This window comes from Belonocnema kinseyi, chromosome 7, assembly GCF_010883055.1.
Source record: "Belonocnema kinseyi isolate 2016_QV_RU_SX_M_011 chromosome 7, B_treatae_v1, whole genome shotgun sequence".
In the NCBI taxonomy this organism is placed as follows: domain Eukaryota; kingdom Metazoa; phylum Arthropoda; class Insecta; order Hymenoptera; family Cynipidae; genus Belonocnema; species Belonocnema kinseyi.
Window position 1 is genome coordinate 98,176,839 of NC_046663.1, and position 2,677 is coordinate 98,179,515.

Here is a 2,677-nt window from a genome sequence, read left to right on the forward strand (position 1 = left end):
CTACAAGCTATCTAAGGATGGTACTATAGAACGCCACCTCAAGGTAGGCCTAGTGGCGCCATCTCTTGGTCAGGCCGGAAACTTATCAATCCACCCTCTTATTAGGGTGGTCCGGAAAACGCTTTTCGAGCTACAGAGCAATATATCCCAAATCCTCCCCCAACAGTTTCCATTTCCGGAGAAAGAAAATTCGTAGTTTTTTTTAAAAAGTCGAAAAGGAGTGTCTCCGAAATAAAACCACACTAATATAACTTTTATTTCCAACCAACCCTCACCCTCCCCGCAGCGTTCCTAACATGACCAAAAAATTCAACACTAAATTTTTACGTACTACGTATTGTTACTTTTTAGCAATTTCTGTCGTCTTTTTCATACGAATAATTACTAATGGACAATTTAAATATTTTCCATGACTTTTTATACCATTTTCAATTGTTTAAACAAATGTAAATTATTTAAATAATTATTTATTCCCAAAAAATGTAAAAAAGTCGTATTTTCTGATTGAAATGTAATTGTTTGTCATTGTTCAAATTAGAACAATTTTCTAAAAACATTATGTAATTATTTAAACAATTATTCACTTTTATTTTCGAAATTTATAAAAATTCAGCGAGAGATATCAACTTTCTTTTCAAATTAGTGTCCTACGCTACGTTTTGTTGAACAATTACGTAATTTTGATGCATTTATTTTAATTTTTATTAAATTTATATTTGTTTAAACAATCTTGATTTGCTCAAGCAGTTTTTTTCTGATAAATAAAATAATTAAATAAAATTGAACACATACAATTATGTTTCTGACTGTATAGTTTATAGAAATAATACAATAACTACTTTTTAAAAGTTTAAACAAATATAATTTGTTTAAATAATTACTTTTACAAAAATACTTGCAAAATAGTATTTTCTGAGTTCGACATAATAAAATTCAAGTGATAAAAGTTTATTTATATTTGAATTATTCATATTTTTTAAATCTTTATAATTATTATATTATAAAAAAAGCATATTCATTAATGCAAATTACGATTCAAGTTTGAAAAGCTTGTTCTTTTATGTTTTATTTTTTATATTAATGATCCACATTTTTTAATAGCTGCCTCGACCAATAAAAATTGTTTAAACAATGCCATGAAGTTTATAACAGAATATATTTTTTTAAACAATTGAATAATGGTACATTTATTTCTTTTATAAACTATACATGCAGAAAAATAATTGTATGTGTTCTACTTTATTTAACTTTTCTATTTATCGCAAAATAACTGCTTCAGCAAATAAAAATGGTTTAAACAAATAGAAATTCGTTAGACATTAGAAAAATTGTATCAAGACTTATGTAATTATTCAACATCTCAAGGTCAATTTTTAAAAATAAAGAACAAATAATTATTTAAATAATTACATTATGTGTTTATAAAAATGTAATACCCCAAATAATGTCAAAATATTGCATTTTAATATAAAATTACGATTATTTTTTACATTTGTTTAAAATAAATAATTGTTTAAATAATTAAAATTGTTTAAACAATTGAAAATGGTTAAAAAAGTCATGGAGAATATTTAAATTGTCCATTAATAATTATTTGTATGAAAAAGACGACGGAAATTGCTAAAAAGTAACAATAATACGTCAAAATGTAGTTTTTTTATTTTTTGTTAATATTTTGGGCGCTGTTGGGAGGGTAAGGGTGGGTTGGAAATAAAAGTTATTAGTACGGTTTTATTTCGTAGAAACTCTTCTTCAATCCCTAAAAAGTTTGACCCGTTTCGATAAAATCATCGAAGTTGTTTGCAATTTTTCAAAAATTTAGAAATTTTCCATGCAATGAAATAGGAGTTTGCAATACCCGGTGACACGTGTTAATATTCGAATTAAAAAAAATACCAATTTTCTATCAGGGAGGGGGGGTGTCTTTCCCTCTAGAGTGAAAAACAATTTTACATTGCATTTTTGATCCACCGTAGTGTCTATAGAGCGATTTTTATATATTCAAAAATTAAAATCAAGAAACAGAATTTTGGATTAGAACTTTGATCCAACATTCTTAACTAATAATTGTAAGCACACATGCAAGAAAAAAGAACAACATCAAATTTTAATGTAACGGACTCAGAAGAACAGTACACTGATGGCGTAATAGAATTAATTGAAGATGAACCTGATGAAATGAAACAGGTGCGTATTTTAGCTGTAACTAAAGGACTGGAGCAGATATCGTAAAGAACGAAGTCAAATAGAATAAATAATGTATTGAGATTTTTTCGTAATTGTGCTAATATTTCGCACCTGACCAAAAAATAAAGTTCAATTTACTCATTTTCCGCATTATAAAATTATTATTATAAACAAAATTATAAAAAAGACGATAAATTTCAAAAAAGGCTCTTAACGGGAAATTGGTTAGGGCCAGGTCGGGTACTGATCGGGCCACCAGATCGGGCATCAGATCTGGCTCCGATCGGGTCGCGTGTTTCATCAGTGATCGGGCCCAGGTCGGTTTTCCAGATCTGGCTCAGATTTGGCCTGGCCTGGGTCAGGTCTGGGCCATAGATAAATTTCTACACTGGTTGGAAATGATTATAGCTGGGGATCATTTAAACCTAATATTTAGCATAATTTCTTTTACTAATGATTTGTTCTTTTTTTGGCATTATTTTGAAAATAA